Here is a 22,518-nt window from a genome sequence, read left to right as displayed (position 1 = left end):
AATGTATTTATTTCTTTGATCAGAGAAAAAATAATGATATTTTTCATTTCTCTAGCATTTTTCTAAAGTGTTCTTACATTTAGATTGAATAAAACTTATTAAAATGCCAACAGATATCTAAAGATAACTAGAAATTAAAAGCATTCTCTGAAAAATTAAAGGAATATTTAACTTTGAGAAAAGAGAGCTAAAAGGAGAATTAAGTTAACATGGATGAAGGGATATTAATTTGAAGAAGACCAAGTCAAGTTATTACACAAGAGAGAATGAGGTTAAGTTACAACAAAAATAAACTAGGTTAAATACAAACATAATAAATTTGGGGGGGGGGGCGGGTTAGGCAATGGGGTTAAGTGACTTGCCCAAGGTCACACAGCTAGTGAGTATTATGTGTCTGAGGCCGGATTTGAACTCATGTGCTCCTGAATCCAGGGCTGGTGCTCTATCCACTGCACCACCTAGCTGCCTCTCAAACATAATAATTATTAAAGAATGAAGTAGATTTGTTAAAAGCAAAAACAAAAGTGACAGAATTTCAACTGGAAGACCCAAAAAATAGGACACACAAAGAATCCTATCATTGGTAAGGACAGTGAAAGACCACCCATATTTTGCTCCAATTCAAGGATAACAATAGTCTATGTCTAAAGACTTGTAGATATTTCAAAAGTTTTAAGTACTATCTTACCTAAAGAATAAAGCATGAGATGAAAATTGAGACTTACAGAGCTATAACTTAAATAATTTAATTTAAATTTTTACATGTAAGTGAACTATATTGCTACGTTCATGTTCCACCCCATCAATTCCATAGGTTATAATAGGAAAGTATGTTTGTCTGGTCAGAGGAAGAAGTACAATGAATCTCCACTTGACTTCTATCATTAATAGTGAAGAATAAAGGCACCACTTTTCAAAGTCAATTTTCAAGTAAAACAAAAACAAAATCTAATGAACAAACTTAAACTACTAGTGAAATTTTATTTTTTCTGTATATTCCTTTTCTGAAAAGGAACAAAAACTGAGTTTCTGAGAAAAAGAACTATTCTGCTGTTGCTATTTGTACCCTCAGTGTTTAATAAATGCTTTATATTCATTGATTTATTTTTTTTAAATCTTGTTACAAGAACCAGAATCAAATCCATTTCTCACTGTATATGGAGTCAGAAAGCTCTGAATCTGAGTCACGATTCTACTACTTCTTAGTTGTGTGACCCCAACCCCTGTTTATTTTATTTTATTTATTTTATTTATCTTACTGAACTTCAGTTTATTCATCTGCAAAATAGTTGTACTCCCTACCCAAAAAGTTTAAAAAATATATAAAACATGTATGAATTGCAAAGCATTATAAGGTATAGCAAAAACTAGAATTATTTTTAAGTAATTTGTTTGAAATAATTCTTCAAAGACTAATAACAAGCTTCTTATTAAAAATAACAACAAATATACATAGGAATGTGTGTCAACACTGCAGTCACTTCAGAAATAAAATTCACACCTATGTGTATTATAGATACCCATACATTTATATACTTACGTCTATCTATAAAATTTGTAGTTATCTTCCTCATTTTAATTTTCTCAACAAGATTTTAATCTCCTTGACAGCATGAAACACATACTAAGGGTGAAAGAGTTCAGAAGGAAAGATCACTGTAGGTTGGGATTGAAATTGACCTTAAAGTGCTATATTATTATTATTATCATTATCATCATCATCATCATGATTTCAAAAGCTTCAGAGATAAAAATAAGCTAAACAGTAAACGTAAGTTAAGTGAAACAGAGGTTAGTCTAAGTGAAAGAATGAACTAATGAAAGGATGAAGTGTCTTCAGGGAACACAGAGTAGTGGGTTTATTAAAGGTGACAATAAGTTATAATATAACAAGTTGGGTTTAGATTCTAGAAGACCTCAAATGCCAGTCATCTGGACAACTAAAATTTATTAAGTGTCTACTATGTTGCAGGCACTATGCTAAGCATGAGGGGAAACAAAGAAAAGAAAAAACAAAACAAAACACCAGTCCCTTCTCTCAAGGAGCTGACATTCTAACCAATATGCAAACAACCAAGTACAAACAAGATATTAGCAGGGTAAATTGTGGAAGAAAAGAATTATCCTTAAGGAAGATTAGGGAAAGGTGCTTTGCAGAAGATCGGTCTTTATAATGTAGGCAGTAGGGGCAGCTAAGTGGTGCAGTGGATAGACCACTGGCCCTGGATTCAGGAGGACCTGAGTTCAAATCCAGTCTCAGACCAGACACTTGACACTTACTAGCTGTGTGACCATAGGCAAGTCACTTAACCCCAACTGCCTCACCAAAAAAAATGTAGGCAGCGGGGAGCTACTTAAGATCATGAATAGTTAAGTGAAAAAGTAAAAGCAATTTCTAGCATAAATTAGAAGAGGTCTAAAGCACTTTCCTCCCACAAAACAATACGGAGACCTAGGAAATAAAAGTCTTTTTATTACGATTTCAAAGACAATTAGGCTGATGTTGATTAATATTTTTGCTCAAGATCAGAAACTAGTAAGTCAAGCATTCAAAAGATCATAATTCTAGAGCTGAAAAGGACCTCAGAGGCAATCTAGTGCAACTTTCTCACTTGCAGCCAAGGAAAGGGAAGGCCAGAGAAATTAAGTGTCCCAAGTCATACCAGTAGTGAGAAAAATGGAATTTGAATCCAGATTCTATTACTCCAGGGACAGTATCTCAGGCCAGACTGGATGTCCTGACTTTTGCAGTGTTCTTCAAATTTCAGCTGTAATTCCACCTTCTGTAAGACGCCTTTCTTGGTCTTGCTCAATGACAGTACCTTCCAGCTGAGATTACTTCCAATTTACCCTGATATTTAGCCTATATAAATATATACTTGTCTACATGTTGTTTCCATTAGATTGATTGTGAGCTCCTTGAAGGCAGAGACTGTTTTTTGGCTTTCTTTGTATTAGTACTTAGAGAAGGGTCTGGTTCATAGTGAACTTTTAATAAATGATTGCTATTGTTGTTGGACCTCTTTCCAGACTTCTTTCTACTCTGTCACAATGCTTTTCACACTGCTTTTCACATTTTACAAAATATAAGCATATACATTTCTAAATGTATGAGAATAAAGGAAAAAATGGGTAATAGTTTTTTGCCACTCTGTCTTTCAGGATAGTTTCCAGGAATACATCATGGCAACTTGTCCATAAATCAATCTTTAAGACTAAAAAATAACCTAATATGGAATACCTTCAGCAGTTTTTAAGAACCACAAAATGCCACAGAAGTGAGTCTTTAGGTTTCCATATAATTTAATTCTTTCTCCTTTTAAATCTTCATACTGAAATTCCATACATCAAGCTGCTATATAATTTAAATAATTATTTATAAATTTTGTCTTTAAAAAGGTACAGGGTCAGATCTAAATGGTTCTGGTCATATGCTAATTAGAAACTGCATTTAATAAAACTACAGAATGCAAGAAGCCAGCACATTTCTTGAGTCTGATTTTCATCTAGCATGAAGAGAAAGGGTTTAAATATAGGGTTACTTCTTTGGATACCAGGTTTCACTGTAGGTACAACCCCCAAAAGGAGTATACATTGAACCACAACACCATCACAACATAGAGGTATGTTCATGGGCATCCAAACCCTCTCTAGAGGTAGACCAGGGAACTGCGGCCTCAGAGGCTACATGTGGCCTCTGAAATCCTTGGGTGCAGCCTTTTCACTGAGTCAGTAAAAAAAGGATTTGTTCTGTGAAGTTTGGATTCAGTCAAAGGGCTGAACTTGAGGGCCTGGAGGCCACACAGATTCCTCATCCGTGGGCTAGTTCTTTAAGAAACAAGGATTTGGGGACAGCTAGGTGGTGCAGTGGAAAGAGCACCAGATCTTGAGTAAGGAGGGCCTGAGTTCAAATCCAGCCTCAGACACTTGACACTTACTCAGACACTTGACCCTGGAAAAGTCAGAACACAGATTGCCTCGCAAAAAAAAAAAAAAAAAGTTTTGCTGCCTCAAGACATAGACATCAGATGAGGGAATATGAAGAGACCTACAGCTACTCCACATCGTTTTTTACTTAGGAAAATTTTATGGATAACTTCTACACAACAAAGGTACTTACATGGATTGAATCTGAATGTTAACTATTACTAAAGAGTATGAAATACATAGACCATTTACTCAATGAGCTTTAATCAAGGTACATTTAGGCTTGAAATGTCAGGCAAGGGGGAAAAAAAACAGTAATCTTTCTAATAGCCATAATATAATCCATTTGATCACTGCTCTACTCACAACCATAAGAATGAAAGGGACACCACACAAATAATCTAGTTCAGCTCCTTATTTCTGATGAGGAAAGAGATACAGGGAGGTGAAGGAACTAATTCAATGACATAGAGTGAATCTGTGGCAGAGCTTTCCACCATCTCAAGTTAGTTGAAACCTAGATGTCTATAGCTATCCTTAAATGCTTAAGTCTTTTCCTGTCCAATTTCCCTGTACTAAACAGAAAAGGAAGAGCATGGTTTCTTTCAATCACTTGATGACACTTAGCGTTTACTCTTTAGATCATCTGAAGTGAAGCAGCTAGGTGGTACAATGCACAGAGCACTAGACCTAGGGTCAGGAAGATCAGAGTTCAAATCTTACCTCACTTACTTGCTGAGTCACCCTGGGCAAGCTAATTAATGACTACCTCAGTTTCCTTATCTTTAAAAGGGAAATAATAATAGCACCTACCTCCCAGGGTTGTAGTGAGAATCAAATGAGATAATATAAAGTACTTAGCTCAGTGACTGGCACATAGCACAAAATAAAAATGTTAGCTACTGTTATTAAGTGTAAATTCATTATACTTTTGCTAACAATATACTCCAGATGCCAAGTCCTGTCATTTCTACCTTTGTTAATTCCTCTTATACATGCCCTTCATTTTTCTAATACTGCTACCACTCTTGTATATGCCCTCACCTTGCTCTTGGACTATTTCAATAGCCTCCTGTTTGATTTCCCACCCTCATTTCCTCATCTTTCCAGCCAATCCTTTACTCATCTGTCAAACTGATCTTTCTAAACTCCAAGTCTAGGGGCAGCTAGGTGGCACAGTGGATAAAGCACAAGCCCTGAAATCAGGTGTACCTGAGTTCAAATCTGGCCTCAGACCAAACACTGGACACTTAACAAGGTGTATGACCCAGGGCAAGTCACTTAACCCCAACTGCCCAAAAACAAAAAAATAAGGTGCAAGTCTGACTGCTCATCTACTCCCCCTCGCCCCGTCATCCCCAATGGCTCCCTATTGCCTCTAGGATCAAACATAAAATCTGTTTGGCGTTCAAAGCCTTTCATAACTTGGCCCTCTTCTACATTTCCAGCCTTTTTACATTTTACTTTCTTCCCTGTATTCTTCAATTCAGTGATACTGGCCTTGCTGTTTCTCAAACATGACACTACCATCACCTCCCAGACTTTGGGATTTTTTACTGATTGTCCCCCATGAACTGAGAAAGGCTTTTTGTAGAAAGTGAGACTATACCTCCTGACTTCCTTCAAGTCTCAGTTAGTCTCACCTTCTACAAAAAGCCTTTCTCAGTGCTCCTTACTGCTAGGATTTTCCCTCTGAGATTATCTTCAATTTACCCTGTATATAACTTTTCTGAACATAGTTGCTGGCATGCTGTCTTAAGATGTAAGCACCTTAAGAGCTGGGAGTGTTTTTTGCCTTTCTTCATATTCCCAATGCTTAGCAAAGTCTGGCACAAAGAGGGCACTTAATAAATGCTCTATAACTTGACTTGCAGTCCTTTCCACCTGGTCCTCTGTGTAGCAGTGCGAAGAAGAAGAGCAAAAAGAACTGAAGTGAGGGTAGTTTGATGACACCAATGTGAACACACAGGGAGCTCCCTGAAGAATTTAGATTTTCAAATATAGACAACAAAGTCAAAACATAGAGCAAACAACAAATAACGAATGTAAGACTGTGGAATGGTCATATAAAAATAGTAGTGGGAATGCTGAAGTTCACAGTGACCTGATGTTGGCAAAAGAAAGCTATGAAAAAAAGCTACGAAAGGAATGAAATACAAAATGGACTTTAAAAAAAGCTACACTGGGGAAAAGAGAAAGATAAAAAATGCGAAAGGATTGGTGTGGATAGGCCTTACAATTAGAGCTACACAACAATGGAAGAGACTGAGACATAAGGTAGTAAGTTCCTACTTCACCATAAGTTTTCAAGCTGACGCTATTTATCATGTGTTATCTTACAAAAGCAAGGATTCTTTTTGGTTTGACTGTATGGTTAGTGAGATCAAACCCTGATATCTCTCTACTTCTCTGATTTGTAATTCCAACTCCTTGCTTTACTGAAGCAACAACCAATTCCGGAAATGCCCTCTCTTGTACTTTTCACTTAAATCTTACTCACTTTTCAAGGCTTAACTCAAGCTTTACCTCTCCCCTGATGATTCCATAGCATATTGATTTCCATTATTTCTAACTCCTCTACTTAATGTTTAACCTCAACAATTAGAACTTTATCTATACCACACTGGGCCTCAGTTACCTCCTTAAAACATCAAGATTTAATTAGATGATCCTAAATTCCTTTTCGGAATTAAGATTCCAAGATGCCTAATTTTTGCAACCCCTAGTTAGTATTTTGCTAAATCATTATAATATATATAATTCTAAACCAGACGGTAAGCTTTTCTGTTATGATCTACAGTGTTAGTTACAAAGAATTAATTAAATTAAATGTTTGTTTCAATGGATACAATGTTAGCTTCTTGAAGGCAAGGACTCTGACTTTTTAGTCTTTATATTCAAAGGGCAGAGCACACTGCCTGGTATACACCACAGCAAGTGATTAATAAGGGACTGTTGATTAAAGGAAAAATCTGACAGAGTAGATGTCATGAGAATTCCCATTCTTCAAAAAGAGCTATGGTATGATCACTCATTTCAAAGGAAAAGGATCTCTTCATGGAAATCATTATCCAAGTCTGAATTATGCAGCTGAAATGCCCCCTATCTTTAGGAATCTTTAGTGGCAGAAACCTTAAGTTGCATTATGCAGAAATCAAACTACCTGAAAGAAAACCTTGTTAAGTAAAACAAAGATGCAACAAATTTCATTTTCCCCCTTTTAAGGGTAAGTAAGGATAAGGTAGAGAAAACATTTCCTAGATATGCATAAATGCAAGGCTTAGGTAAAATTAAAACAATTTCAAACAAATTTTTGCAAGATTTATCCATGTTTCTAATGTAATTTAAAAGGCTGACTTTTTCAAAAGGAAAGAACGGCTAGTTAGGTCTTTGCCTCTCAGATTTGGTATTCAAGTTGAATTTTGATATTTACAGCCATATGTTCTGTGTTACCAAATACAAAATACATTTACAGAAAATGTCTTTTGGGGGGAGGATAGGAATGGGAATGTTCTCTGATATGCAACTGAGACAATGGTTCAAACTATGCATATCTATTATTCTTACTATTTCATAAAGGTTTCCTATTATCTCTAGGACCAAATATAAACTCCTCTGGCATTTAAATGCCTTTAAAAGCTGGGTTCAACCTACCTTTCCAGGCTTATCACATACCCTATGTTCAAGTCAAGCTGGCCTCCTTGTTGTTCTTCACATATTTTATCCTCTTCGTGGCCTGTTGTCTATGTGTGGAATACACACCTACCCACCACCTCTTACACTCCTCAATTTCCTTCAAAGGCCACCATCTATGTGGAGTTTTTCTTGATCTACCATCATCTGAAACCCCTGAAAGAACTTGGCATTTATTTGGTATATATTTACATATGAGCATATTGGCTGTTCTAATAGAATATGAACTTGAGGGCAGCAAGATTTTTCCTTGTAGTTTTTGAACCCAGTATCTCACTACCTCAGAGCCCATCAATCTATCCACTACTCCAAGATGCCTCTCAGTTATATGCATAACTGTAGACAAAATAATTTTTTTAAATCCCCTAATGTCAGTAAAAAGTAAATTAGGGATACAAAGTTTACTCAGAAACAGATTCATTAGTTAAAAAGTTATTAAAATACCAATTCAATCTTCATTGAAGAGTTTGTGTATGTGTAAATAGTCTTGTAAAAAACCTTAAAAAATCTTTTTAAAAACTTTTAACTACTGTTGAAGAACATTAAAAACCTCTTTAGTGTCTTTAGAAATACTAATAAATAATACTTTTGTGGGATAAATAATTTCGTACCTTTCTAACAAAAGACCTTTCTAAGGGAACTGAATTAAGAAAGATAACCAAACAACTCTTATCTAGAAAAGAACATTGCTTTCCCCCCACTTGATGCATTTGGCACTAGACACATATGGGAAGTGCCAGCTCCTATTTGGGAAAAGATCTTTGCTCTGTATCTCTCACTGATTCCCTGAGGGGAATGGTCCAGGAGAGAATGAGACAGTGACCTGGTTACTCAACCACTTGGGAATATTAACCCATAACTGTATTTTTAAATACTGTGATTTTCTTCTTTGGGATTCCTATAAATATTACCTAAAATTGTTCTAGGGTGGAGTCATGTCAGAGGGCATGGAAGATTATGCCATTTTAGATGTTTCTCTCTCCAAGTTAGAAATGCTTGGATAGCAGTTCAATGTTAAGTTAAATAAAATTGTTCCTGGCAGACATGAGCTTAAAAACAGAGCACAATATTAGTATTAATATTTTTCTTAGACACTATTGTTTTCAAAGGAAGTCAAATACATAACTTCATCTGATCTGTTTATAACACAGTACCTATGATATTTCTTATACTTTCTGCATACACTAAGGGTCTATAAAGTATAAGAATTTAACAGTAATTAACTGAATGCTCATAAATACTAGAGCATGACATCTTCAGGAAGAACTTAATGGACTACAACATTTACATTATTACTTTTAAATTTAGTAACATGCCTCATTTTGACTGAAGACTGGAAAGAAAGAAAATAGACTAGCAGGTGGAATTCATTACAGATGAAATTTTCATACAACTATCACACATCTACAATTTTATTTGAAGAATTTCTCAAAAATTTGGGGCCACTTAAAATATAATCAGTTCTGAAGACAACATGCTGATTCAGATAATCCAAATCTGCATGTCATGAACAAAGCTTAGTATTTGGCTTTGAAACACATTTTAACTGTATTAACAAATTATTTATCTCTCTAATCATATTCTGTTTAGGTTAATATTTAACAATAAGCATACATTATTTAAGTTAGTTTAGGACTGAAAATCTTTGTGAATAACTGACAAAATAACATCACATAAAACTTACAAAGTTGTTATTTTAACATTTTCTACATAGGCCTTAAGCTGCCAGTACTAGGTTCAGTAACTAATTTATTTCTGGTTATCCTTCAAGCCCAAGTTACTGTAATACTAAAGACAATATTAAAAAATTTAAATTATTTGTAATGTGAAAATGCAATTAAAAAAAATAGACACCCAGGCAGCTAGGTGACATAGTGGGTAGAGCACCAGCTCTGGAGTCAGGAGGACCTAAGTTCAAACACAGTCTCAAGATACCTACTAGCAGTGCAACCTTGGGCAAGTCACATAAGCCTGGATTGCCCTCTCTTATCTCTCCCTCCCCAAAAAACAACACAACTCTATTTCCTAGAGTAATAGATTCCATTTTTTTTTGTGTAAACATTTTTTGGGAAAATAAGCACCTCTCTCTTTTTAAAAAAATAAATGTGTATATATGATTTTATCTACATACATATTATTTATAAATGAGATACATGTAGAGAGGCTGTGTGGAATGGCAGATAGAGAGTTGGACTCAATGTCATAAAGACCTGGACTCAAGCCCTGCCCCTGACATGCTAGTTGTGTGGTCTTAGAAAGTCACTTAAACCCTACTCCACCCCGCTCAGTGATCCAGGGCTGTATCACATAGAAACAGAGACCACTAAACCAGGAGCTCTGTGGGCTACATAATACCTTAGTTTTTAAATGTAATATATGTTTTATTGTATGTTTGCTTCTTTTGTTAAATATTTCCCAGTTACATTTTAACCGGGTTCAAGCTATTGTGTTTGATACTTCTCTAGGCAACACTCTGAGGCTACAACACTCTGAAGGTGCAGACATGAATTGGTAAAAGGAAGCCTCCTTATCAGGGAGTTCCCAATACCAATGACATAAGAGGTCTAAGTGTCTATCTCTATTCTCTATATGCATACTACTGTACTAATAATTGTGTACATTATGAAATTCACAAAAAAAGAAATCTAAAAGAATGAGATAAAGATGAAATACTATGTGATCCTACATAAATCAATAGATCAACAGATATAGCTGTAGATTCTACAAAGCCAGTGGAGTTTACTAAGCAGGGGTTTGACCTGGTTAGACAAGCACTTCAGGGAAAGTTGCTTTTGAAGGCTCTGTGAAACAGTAATTGGAGTGGAAAGAGACTTGAGGGAAAGAGAGCAATAAGGAGGGCTAATGCAATAGCCCAGGCAAAAAATTCTGAGGGCCTGAATTAGAGATGGCTGTGTGAGGAGAGAGGGGAACAGATGTAAGTATCTCAGTATCTACTGAGAAGGAACTGACAGGGTTTGGCAACTGACTGGATATGCAGATTATGAGGTGAGAGAAAGTGAGGAGATGAAGACTATCAATGTGTGAGAACTTAGGCAACTGAAAGAATTGTGGTGCCCTGTAAACTAGATTTAGATTAACACCTCACACAATATAAAAAGACAAGATCTAAAGAATATTGTTCACATTATAAACAAATGAGAGCAAGGAAGAAATTTCCTTTCAGATTTATGAATGGGGAAGAGTAAACAAGAGATAAAGAGGATCACATTAAAGAAAATAGACAATTTTGACAACATAAATCTACAAAGTTTTTGCATAAACAAAACCAATGCCGCTGAAATATAAGGAAAGTTAAGAGGGAGGGGGACCTTTGAAGAAGATTTCTGATAAAGGTCTCATTTCCAAGTACTATAAGGATCTGATTCAAAATATAGGAACAAGAATCATTCCTCAATAGATAAATGGCTCAACAGATAAATTTCTAATTTCTACTTCTATCACTAATGTGAAAATATGTTTAATATGAATGTAAATGTATAGCCTATATCAGATTGTGCGCAGTCTTGGGGAGGGTGAAGGGGAGGAAGGGGGAGAAAAATTTTAAACTCAAAAGCATATGGAAGTGATTATTGATAAATCAAAATAAATTAATAAAAAATTTTTAAAAAATAGATAAATAATGGATATGAACAAATAGTTTTCAAAGGAAGAAATCGAAGTTACGAACAGTGAAATGAAAAAAAAAAAAGGTCCAAATTACTAGTAGAGAAATGCAAATTAAAGCCACTTCAGAGGTTCCAATGTAGAGGACAAAAAAGAAAAATGGCCACTGTGATAGGCACATTGATATAGCTCTTATTGTACTGGCAAAAAACTGGTCATTACCATAGAACACAGAGCCCCAAAGGATTGCCTGCTGGAGCCATTATTTGGGTGGTTTGGGAATTTTTCCAAAGGCACCTGCACAACTGTTCAGGGTAGTTGTTAGTTTGGATCCTAAAATGGTCCAAGAGGGCCAGACAGCCTGGCTCAGAATAGGGAACATCTGGAGCTTGCTCAGCAGAAGAGGGACCTAAGTGGGAGAGTGTTCCAACATCAGGATAAGCATGGTTGGGTTAGAGATAAGGCCCCTGATTGGCTATTACATCTAGGGATGCAACCTGTCTTCCCAGACTTTATCCAAATGGTTGGATTATATAACCTACAGCATGATTGTTACATTGTCTAGAGAAATCAATGGGTAATTACTATTTAAAAACAAAACAAAACAAAAAAAAAACAAAAACAAACACCTCAGCCCTCTCAGTGAGAACTTTGTATCTACTGGATACTTACATGAGCAGAACATTGCACCCTGCAGCAAACCTACCACTGTGAATGTTAAGTAATCAAGTTTCCTGAATTTTGGCCCCGAAGCTCATCTCTAAAACAGGAATATTTGTAGTACCAAACTTACCAGCTTGTGAGGAATAAATGAGATAATATATGTAAAATTCTTTGCAAACTATAAAAAGCACTCTATGAGCCACTTATAAAGTGTTATGTAATAAGCCACTTGTAATTTTATAGTATTAATGGATTACAAACAGTTATAAAGCACTTATGTACAAGGAACTGTCCAAGGTGCTATAAATACAAACAGAAAATGAAAAATTTCCTGCCCTTTAAGAGCTCACATTCTACTGGGATACAATATTTTATGGAATATCAATCAGTCAATCAATAAACATTTATTAAGTGCCTGCTATGTACCAAGTACTGTGTTAAGCACTGGGGATACAAAAAGAGGCAAAAGACAGTCCCTGCCTTCAAGGACCTTACAATCTAAAGGTGAAGACAACATGCAAACAAATACACACAAAGCAAGTTATACACAATATAAAAAGGAAATAATTAATAGACGGAAAGCATTGTGAGGAACGTGTCTTGTAAAAGTTGGGATTTTAGTAGGACTTGAAGGAAGTCAGTATTTGGAACAGAGGACAGAGATAGAGAGGACATTACAAGGATAAGGGAAAACCAGAGAGAACACCTAGAGCTGAGAGATGGAGTATCTTGTTTGAGTCAGGGACTCTGAAACAAAATCTTGCAGTATAATGACCTGGCACAAATGACTTAACTTCTCTGAATCTTAGTTCCTTGGATAAAGGATTATTTCATTCATTGTATTTGTATCCCTAGGATCTAGTACAATGTCCTGAACATAGTAGCCACTTTAATACTTGTTAATTATTTGGTTTCTTCATCTGTGAAATGGGATGGTGGGAGAATAAAAAGTTGAACTGGATATTCTCTTGAGCCCCTTCCAAATCTACTTGATTAGTATCATTAATTTGATGGAACCTTGATTTCAACAGCATACAGAGTCCTACAGATGCACATCACAGCCCCTACATACTTCACACTGTTTTTTGTCCATGTTTTTCAAGAATCCTGAATACAGGATCCACTCAATGGACTGTTGCACTTACTCAAATTATTTTTAATATCAGGGCAGCAATATATTACCTTGCAATATTCACTCATTATTTCTTATTCTCCATGTATGAATCCATCTCCTTTTCCAGTCATCTAGATCAGGGCTTCTTAAACTTCTTCCATTTTCAACCCCTTTAGTGCTTCCTGAATTGTGGGTCTCGACCCTAAATTGAGATCTACATTTAGAACTGAAGGTCACCTGGTCCAACACCTTAATTTTACAGACAAGGACATTAAGATTCTGGGAGGTGAAGAGAATAACTGCACAGAGCTGAAATTTGAAACCAGGTCTTCTGACTCCAAATCCAACAACTTCTTTCTTTGTACCTTATTGTCTTTTGTAGCCCTTTTCCAGTAACAAGTCACCATTAGTAATAAGATGCAACTTACTGAAGACTACTATGCTTTTTCATTGCCCCTGACCTTATCTCAAATTTTTATTGTCCCAAGATTGTGTTGTTCCACCACCCACTGCCAAATACCACCAATAAGATAATTGCCATTAGAGAGTCATTATTTTGCAATCCAATGATTGTTTCATGAACTTAGACAACAGGGAATGTCTAAACTAAAAATGAATGTCTCTTCTCTGCCAAAACCCACAGAGTAACACAATATCCCTTTATAAGTAAAGGGCTGGCTCTGCTGGAAAACATAACAATGGGAGCTGCTGATTTTTACAAAGGAATTAAACAGTAAACTAAACAGTAAACAAGAAAAAATGTTTTATGGCCATCAACATATCCTTCACTTACTAACTCTGTCCAAGATTCATAGCTAATCAATAGGAATCAACACTATGACAAAACAGTCAGCTATTTTGGATTCAATGCTGTATTTTCTTCTAGACTTTCTGGACTTCATAATGATGCTTTTTCTACCAATGGCTCATCCTGGAACTTCCCTCAGTGCCTAGGGACTCAGGAAGAACCACACCTGCCATCTGCTCAACCATCTCCCATTGGTGAGTTCCTCCTGGAGGTTCCATTTAATGTTTACTGAATGATTGGGGGGGGAAGGGGTGTGTGTGTGTGTTTTTACATGGTAAGATCTGGACACCAGTTTTACCAGTTTTCCCTTTCCAAATGGGGTGTACAAGTAGAATATTTGAAAAATAAGCATACTTTTAATAAAAGTTATTCACTTTGAGTATATATTTTCGAAGGTGTCCTTTCAAATATCTTCAAGTAAAAGGATTCCACAGTTTTTCCCAGTAAAATTCTCTATTTAACATCTCATTGAAATGAATATTTTCTAGTCTTCCACCTCCAGTTTCTTTACTTCAGACACAAATCTCATATGATGGCCACTTTAAATCAAATAACCTTTGTTATAACTCAGTCTGTATCCTTATAGAAAGAGGTAAACTTTAGACATTTAATGAATTAAGGTTTTGGTGCAGTAACAAATAGAAGAAATCAAACTGAAAATAAGTAGTTTCTGTAACAATAGATGGACTACTCAATGGCATCTGTAAGGCACTGTAAAAGATGTTGTTTCAAAAGAAAAAATTCATGTTACATTTTTTGTTTTAGGAGAAATCACTCCTGGGACACTGATGTTAACCTTTTGAAAAATAAGTTCCCTTAAAAAAGATTTTTTCTTGAAGATATTCATCAGATGATTTTTAGAAATGGAGAAAAAAGCAGCACTATATACAGTTTTGCAAAAGCAGCTTTACTTATATAAACTCCCCTGCTTATTCAATCCCATCAGCTTCTAGCACTCAGATTAAAAGTGATCGTTAAAACAAATACTTAATAGTAACCTTCCTCCTCCCACCCTGCCGAAATTTTCAGCATTTCATTTGGACAAGGAAACAAATAAAATCCAGAGAAATCACCAGGAACAAATTTCCCTCATTTTTTTTTTTGTTGATTCTCAACACAAACATTCTATCTCCTTAAATCTTTAATGATGTCGACAGCATCCCTTCCACCTAATCTATCCCTAGGCTTCCTTAAAATGCTATCTAAATTCCAGTTACTCATCATTATTGCCACACAGGCTCATCCCTGGTTTCCGAAGGGAAGACGTAGGAGGGGAGGCTCGGCGAACTGCAGGCCAGGGGAGCCGCTCGGCGCCAGCGCTGGCCCCCTCCCCCAACGGGGACCAGATGGAGACGGTGGGGGCGACCAAGGGGAACGAGCGAATGGCGCAGAGAATAAATACTAGGAGTCTTGCACCTCAGGAAAAAAAGGCGCACATCTGCGTCAGGTTTCCCAGGTCTGTCCTTCCGAGACAGTTCCTCCCCCTCATTCCCCTTCCCTCCCCCCAACCCAGGATGGACCCTGGGGTCCATCACAGCGCCTGCCTCGGGACCTTCCCCCGAAGCCATCATTTCCCTCTCAAAGCATAGCTCCTCCGCCACAACGAGCCCCGCGACCTTGGCAGCCCCCACACCAGACAGCGAGCGGCGGCCCCTGCGGTGGGATCGGGGGGTGGGGAGGTGGCTGGCTGGAACTGCCTGGGTCCGTCCGGCCTAGCCAGCCTCCCTCCTTTCCTCGTTCCCCTCCTCCTCCTCGTTTTTCCTTCCTCCTCTGGTCTCCCAGCACTAGGGAGGTGGTGGAATCTGCCCCTGACTCGCTCCCTTCCGTCCACCGCACCCCGCTTCGGCCTAAACTAACTGCGTACGCAGGTTGCCTCGGTCCTTACCTGAGAGCGAAGACCCCGCTTACCGAGGCGGCGGCAGCACCCGCTTCTCCTCAGCCCGACGGCTCAGCCCCTGCTCCTGCCACGGCCAGCGCGCGATCGATCCCGGCATCCTCCGCTCCACGCCAGGGCCTCCCAGTCCACCGCCCGCCCCTTTCTCTCATCACACGTGACCCCTCCACTCCTTCCCCGCCCACTTCCGCTCATCAACCTTCCTGGAGGTGGGAGGGGGAAGTCGAGGAGCTCAACTTCCTCCTCCTCCTTCTCCTCCTCCTTCTCCTCCTCCTTCTCCTCTTCCTCCTCGTCTCCCCTCTTTCCCCCGCCTCCTTCCCCCGTTATTCCTCACCCCCGTCCTTCTCTCCAACACCTTCCGGGTCGCAGGCGCCGAGGTGCCCTCTGGGTAACCATCTCATTTCCTCCCCTCCCCCTCCTTCTGCCCTCGACCAACCAGCCTCCCGTCAGGGAGGGACATGCGCAGTGTGAACCTCCCATCTCTTCTAACAGAACCCCCCTCCCCCCCAAACCAGAGAGACCCCAGCAGCAGCAGCAGCTGATGATGAAGAGAGAGGCAGAGGCTAAGGGGGGGCACCTTTTATTTCTATTTTTAAAGGGACAGGACACTAATTTTACCCCACTTCAACCTTGAATTGCGAAGGGGGGGAGGCGATTGAGTTCCTTCCCCCACCCTCCACCCCTGATCTCAGAGAGGGGAATTGAGCCTGAGAGAGAAGGAGAGTTTCTTCTTCTTCTTCTAACCCCCCCCTTACCACTCCTGCCCCCCTCCTCTCTCTCCTCCACCCCCTCCACCCCCCTCTCTTTGGCCGTGAGAGGAGGAGAGAAAAGAGACCAAAAGCCTCTTAGCAACACAGCCCCTTCTCTGCTGCTGCTGCTAAAGCTGCTGCTAAAGCTGCTGCTGCTGCTAAAGCTGCTGCTGCTATTGCTGCTCCTGCTGCTGCTGTTGCTTGGCCCTGGCTGGAGACATCTCACTACACCCAGGAGCAGCCACTTCCCCCAGTTCTTCTCCTCCTCTCCTCCTCCTCCTCCTCTCCTCCTCCTCCACCTCCACTCCCCCCCTTTATTACCCTTTGTGTCATCCTCCACAGCTCCAGGGAAGGGACTCAAAAGTGGGGGGCAGGAAAGGTAAGTGTGTCTGTGGGGGCTTCATTGCCTCCCTCTGGCTCTGACTTTCACTTCGGGGCAACAGTAGCACCAAACCACATACGCAGTGGAGATCGGGGGGTGAAGTGGGGGGCGTAGGTGGTGGTGCTGGGAGGTGGGGGGGAACTGAAGAAGGGAATGGACTAGAAAGTCTGTGTGTGTGGTGGGACGCCCATCTCCCTCTTGCTAGCCAGGAAAAAGGACACTTTTATTTTTATTTGTTGTTTGCAAAAGTGATTTCTCCCCTTCATGTGGCAGATTATTGTGTCTCTTTGCTTCAGTGGGGTAATACAGAAAAACAAACCCCTTCCTGCAATGGGGCTGGGGGGGAGGGGGAGGGAGGCAGAGAGAGAGAGACTGACTGACTTTTTAGATCTGTCACTTTAAAAAAAATTCAATTGCATAGCCTTTTTTCTCTTTGCCCAGTAAAACCTACACTGGGTTTGATTCTGAGTGGGGAAATGTCATAATATGAATTGTATTAGAACTACTTTGCCCATTTATAGACGTGAGTGTTTTCCCCTTTTTGGCCCTGTATCTAATTTGGATATTGACTCCAGTTTTGGAGTAGGCTTCTTGGTATTTTTGGTTTTGTGGTTGAAATTTCAGTTTTTAGTTGTATTTGTTTCTCAGAGATATAGATTTCTCTTGTAAAGTATTGAAGATCTTTACTAATAGAAGTGATAGGGCATGGTTTGTCTTCTATCCTTCACTTTTTAGCTAATTGGTTCCATATATCACTATATAAAGTTTAATGCTCAAAAGGCAAAGTTTAAATAATACCTGTATTTTCTTTTTCCATATTCATTTCTGATGGAATTTTTTTCCAGTAAGGTTTGAATTATAACTGCTGTATAATTAAGTCGAGTATTCCACTTCTTTTAAGTTAGCAGAAACAAGTCACCCCCACTTGAAAACTTTCGTTATTTTGATTTCAAGGAAAGCCAAGCTTTTCCATCAATAGTTTGCTGGATTGGGTATCACTTTCAGTTTTAACTGAATTATTTATTTACTCTTGTAAATTGCGATGAATTTTTCATCTCTTGGGGTAGTGAACCTATTTGCTTATTACATATAAAAGAAAGATTTTTGAAAGATGCTTTTGAGAGTCAGGAAAATCACAAAGTGTAGGAGTCATGGTGTCAGACAAAAAACAGCAAAGATATATAGGCTTAAAGCTTATTCAGCCATTATTTTTATTTAAAAATATTGTTTTCTGTTTTTATAAATAACCTTCCCTTACTGATTTTCCTTAGAATTGGGGGAGTGCTTTCATTTTGCAAATGCTAGAAAGTATGTTTCTGAACGCTAGTGTGTAGGCCTTTTGGTAAGGCTTGAGTTAGAAAATGGTATTCAGTTTCATATATGCATGTTCTTTATCCTTTATTTGAAGAGGGATATACACGTACATATACACACACAAATCCTTTCTTTGTAAATGCATTGGTATCTCTGATCCCATAATTTATGTCAGCAAAAAATACTCTTCTGTAAAGCAGCAATTTTGTGATCAGACTAGCAATATGAAAACAGCAGTTTGATCAGCCTGGAAAGGATGGGTGAAAAATAAATCTAGAATGATATGTAACATAAATATTATGAATAAGTGATTAGAGAAATAAATATAACTAGCAGTTTTAAATTTTAATCTTGTATTTTTTAGATTATTAAATCAAAGGAGATTATATTAGTGTTCTAATATGACATGCATATGTGCAGAAACTTGCTCTGTAAAATTGTAATTAACAACTTGTGCAAAAGTAGTCATTTACATTAAGGGGAAAAAATGCTGTTGAAATAAGCATATGATTCTATTCCTGTTCTCTTGTTACAGATTAATATAGTCCTTCTCTTGTCTTTATTTGAGGTGATATTGATGTGTTTCATATGCAAGCAGAAACCTTTGCCATGTTCAGATTTATTCCCCTAAACATCAATATCATTTCAGGTCCAACTATGATTTTCTATCCTCTAGATAGAACCAGAGCAACCTGTAACTTACGAGACATAGGGTGGCACTTTAGTGAAGAAATCAATTTAAAGTGAAGAAAATTGTGGAGATAACTGGGGTGGTTCAAAATAGTTGCCCAGTGGGCAGCTAAGTAAAACTTCTCAGATTTGTATGTTAAGTACAATACCTTTTATTTGCCCTGTGCAATTTAACCTCTGAAAACCTCCCCCAGTACCTTATGTAGATTCCTATCTAAGTAACCCTTTGTGGGCTGTTTATGCTAAACTCTCCAAAATGAAGCAGATTAACTAGTATTTGAAAATATTATTGATGGTGGTTTCATCATTTTTTGGGGGAAAAACAGTTGCACTGTTAGTGTCATAGGAGTATAATACTAGTAACTCATTTATGTAGTCCTTTAAGGTTTACCAAGAACTTTCCACACAATATTGTGAAAGAGTACCAATATTATTATCCCCATTTTAGAGATGAAGAAACTGAGTTGAGGAGAAAGTAACATACTTAACCAAGGTCAAGTAACTAAAATCCAACCCTTCTGACTCAAAGAGTAAAATTTTATTGTCTTTTTTTTTTTTTAGCTCACAAGGACTTTAGAAATAATTTAGCCCCTACCCGTTTCTCTATGCAGCTCCAATTTTACAGATCTATCCACTGAGGCCCAGAATGATTAAGAAAGCAATTCAAGGTCACACTGTTTTCCAATAGCAAAATCAGGACTAGAATTTAGGGCTCCTCCTTACTTTCAGCAAATGGCCTTACTGCAAGATCAAATGCCTTATTTTAGTTTGTATAACTTTTTGAATTTTTCTTTAAAATTATGTTTGGAGGTTTGGTTTTTACAAAGAACTAAGAAATTAGGTTTTGAAAAGCATGTAATTTCTATGAGAAGTTTAAAGTAAAAATCAAATTTACAGTTTTATGACAGTAAACAATGCATTTCTATCTTAATTTGAATAATTTGGCATTGATTTTCTATGTGATAAATTGAATTCATCCATAATCAAATAGTTTGTTACTTTCTTGAGAGAACCAGGTTATTTCCTTCCAAATTTGCTCCTTTCCCCCTTATTTTAATCAGGCAGTCAGTTTTCCTTCTACCATTGTATTAAGGATCCATAACTGACTTTTTGCAATAATAAATAAAACTCAAGAACTAGAATGCTGTCTTTTTAGGTGTGCTTCTCCCTCCCTTCCTCCCTAGCTTTTTATTTGAAAAATAATTTCATTTTCTGGTTTTTGTCCTCCCCCCTTCCAAACTTTCATTAACAGTTGGATTATGTATATAAATCCTACTGTAATGTTACTTATCATAGGAAAGAAAGACTACTGGCCATCTTAATAAAAGCATAGAATATTCTTAAAGAATTTTTTTTGATAGATGATAGGATTTTAGTAGATAATGGTCGTTGATCCAGATTGGAAAAATGTGCTAACATATTTGATTTGAAACTGATTTAGTTGACTTTAATTTTATAAGGTGATGAATACAATGATAGGTCATTGGAGTAATAGGACCGCTTGCCCAGGTATGCAAAGTAGCAATTATTTTAGAGGTCCTTTTTCTCCCTAGAGGGTTTTTGTTTTTTGTTTTTGTTTTGTTTTTTGAGGAGAGGTGGGCAGTCTTATCCAAAGAGTTGTAAGCTTTGCACTTGGCAAACACCTATGTCTAATCTTCAGGGGGATATACCTGAAGTCCCCCAGAAAACTCCAAAATAGATTATATAATATGTTTACCTGAAAAAAATTTTTTGATGTATTTCAAATCTATTGACTGTGATGCTTTCATGTTTCTATATAATGTATCTTTTACATAAATTAAATAGACACTGTTAGGTGGGGAAAGCATGTGTTTAGAAGAGTATTACTGTATGTTATTAAAACAGTATGATTTTAAAATGAATTTTCCACTTAATACAATATTCTGGATGTTTCCATTGCTCCCTTTGGACAATGAAAATAGACTCTATGGTTTCCATTTCTAGTTCTTCAGAACTAACCACAGTGATGTTAATACAATACTATACCAATATATAACCCAGTGTTTTAAAAAGAGCATTTTTCTGTAATTGAAAAAGTAAGCTGTTGAAAACTTTTCTCAAGAGTGGAATTGCTGATATCAACTCATATTTAGCAGTTTGTTTCACATAATCATTTAAAAATTCATTTTTCCAAAAATTCTTACTTTTTTTGCTTTTGGGTTTTTTCCTTTCCAGATTTTATTTATATAACACCTGGCAGTATACCATTTCTTAAGTATGATTTAATTAGGTAGTACTATGCCCTATTTTGGAATTTTTATTAAAGCATACTGGGATGTCTGCTAGAATTGATAGCTAAGCTTTTCTGCTCTAAATAAGTTGGGACTTTAAAAATTGTTATTTAATGATGTTTCTATAACTTTAAGAAAATTACTTGATAATAAGTCCGTAAATGAATGCCCAAAAAACAGTGAATGTCATACCATTTCATATCATGGTTAATAGTTCCGGTGGAGTTGCCCATTAGGTAACAAAAGGATTGAATTCATGTTGGTCCTTTTGTGATATTCCTTTTAGAACAAGGCTTTTCTCTTGGGGTTCATAAACTTGCTTTTAAAATATTTTGATAACTATATTTTAATATAATTTGTTTCCTTTGTAATTCTTATGTATTTTATTTTGTGTTCAAAAACATTACTCTGAGAGTCAATAGGCTTCATCAGACTTCCAAAGGAGTCCATGATTTGAAGAAGGTTAAGACCCCCTGTTTGAGAACAGTATCTGAAGAACAAGTTATGTGCTTTTATGAAGACAAGTAAATATCAGCTTTTGTTCTTGTGACTGTTTTCAAATGGCTTCATATTGCACAATTCTAGAACTATTAAAACTTTTATCTTTACTCTTAGAAAAATACTTTTTTGCACACTAATAATAATTTGTAAGTACTTAGTAGTGTTTAGCAGTGTACGTATAATAAAAATTATAGCTTTATAATAATGGGAAATGGCATATTTTTCTTTTTCTGGGACATATGTGGAACATACCAGACCAGAATGCAACTTGGTTTGCATTTATTTCCTTTTTATGGAAGTGAACACATCCTTACTGTGCCTTAAGAGAAATTACCAGGCCTCTAACAACACTTAAACATTTGAGCTTCCCATAATTTCAGGTAATAAGTGGTTTAGAAATTTTATAGTTTGACCCAATATTTGCCATTAAAAAGCATAGCATTTTAGATTGTTGATCATAACAAACTAATCTTTATTGTGGTCTAAGCAAATAAACAGTAAGTGCCAAGTAGGTGTGCACATGTTTTAATACCTAATATACTTGGTTTTCCTTTTGGATGCCCTGGTAATTATTATTGCATCTATAAGATTAACTTGAAGGCATCTTTCTATTTCCTCTGGTGCTTCCTTTGCGGGAAAAGAGTTATTATGTTGGAATGACTAAATTGTTGACAGGATTTGGAAAGCAATCTTTGACTTATTTACCAAGTTCTCACATTAACCCAGCTAACTAGAACTTTTAACTGGACTTTTCCACCTTTGTGTTTCCCGGGAGAAAAGAAATATGTGGGGAGGAGATGTAAATCATAAGAAAACAACAAATGGACATCCAAACAACCTTGGGCCAAATGTCCTATAACTACTATTACTATTACTATTACTATTACTATTACTATTACTATTACTA

General features: G+C 37.1%; 1 protein-coding gene and 1 long non-coding RNA gene across 3 annotated transcripts in view; one reads left to right on the top strand and one right to left on the bottom strand.

Moving 5' to 3' along the window:
- Positions 1–15,813, bottom strand: part of ORC4 (origin recognition complex subunit 4) — a 98,681-nt gene extending 82,868 nt beyond the window's left edge. The window contains exon 1 of one of the 2 annotated variants that reach the window (XM_027835462.1): positions 15,715–15,813. The gene's annotated coding sequence lies outside the window, so the exon portion shown is untranslated. The remainder of the gene's footprint in view (positions 1–15,714) is intronic. The other variant, XM_027835463.1, reaches the window with a different exon arrangement.
- Positions 15,814–16,069: 256 nt separating this feature from the next.
- Positions 16,070–22,518, top strand: part of LOC114023195 — a 244,761-nt gene continuing 238,312 nt past the window's right edge. Inside the window, exon 1 of the long non-coding RNA XR_003566758.1 lies at positions 16,070–16,851. This is a non-coding gene — a long non-coding RNA (uncharacterized LOC114023195). The remainder of the gene's footprint in view (positions 16,852–22,518) is intronic.

This window comes from Vombatus ursinus, unplaced genomic scaffold (genome assembly GCF_900497805.2).
Source record: "Vombatus ursinus unplaced genomic scaffold, bare-nosed wombat genome assembly UNPS02014816.1, whole genome shotgun sequence".
Classification (NCBI taxonomy): Eukaryota; Metazoa; Chordata; class Mammalia; order Diprotodontia; family Vombatidae; genus Vombatus; species Vombatus ursinus.
This window is presented reverse-complemented; position numbering and strand designations above follow the sequence as displayed.